Here is a 575-nt window from a genome sequence, read left to right as displayed (position 1 = left end):
CTCAAAGAGGAGGTCAGGTCTCCTTGTCCTCTGGTGCATTCACTATAGCTGCCCAATTTCCCTGCTGTTTAAAGTTTGATAGAAATATCTGTTGGCTATAGGTACATTTTTAAACCACAAGGGTTTTTCCCCCAGTTGTTGCTATATGCCTCCAATTTGATTATGACTTATGGCGACCCTATGAATCTTTTGGATATATTCATAGGGTTTTCATGGTAAGAGGTATTCAAAGGTGGTTTACCATTGCCTTCCTTTAAGCCTATGGCACTCGGTATTCCCAGGTGGTCTCCCATCCAAGTACTAACCAAGCCTGACCCTGCTTAGCATCCGAGATCAGGCTTGTTCAGGGTAGTATGGCTGTAGGCTTTTGTCTATTCATGAATTTTAACTAACTGCAGTTAGAACAACCACAGTTTCCTGAGTTTGGTCATAGCAAGAAACTATACCTAGTTCAAAACTGAAAGCAGAAGCTTTCCATTTTTCCTGCATGTGTGGAGGTGGCTGGAGGGAGTATTTGAGCTCATGCAGGTGCATTCTTGTAACAACAAACCATAGTTTGGCATTACATCTGCTCA

At 42.4% G+C, this 575-nt stretch overlaps 1 pseudogene; it reads right to left on the bottom strand.

Annotated features, from left to right (window-relative positions):
- Positions 1 to 256: 256 nt before the first annotated feature.
- Positions 257 to 365, bottom strand: LOC133375866 (5S ribosomal RNA; annotated as a pseudogene).
- Between the last annotated feature and the right edge of the window lie 210 nt (positions 366 to 575).

This window comes from Rhineura floridana, chromosome 1, assembly GCF_030035675.1.
Source record: "Rhineura floridana isolate rRhiFlo1 chromosome 1, rRhiFlo1.hap2, whole genome shotgun sequence".
Lineage (NCBI taxonomy): Eukaryota > Metazoa > Chordata > Lepidosauria > Squamata > Rhineuridae > Rhineura > Rhineura floridana.
This window is presented reverse-complemented; position numbering and strand designations above follow the sequence as displayed.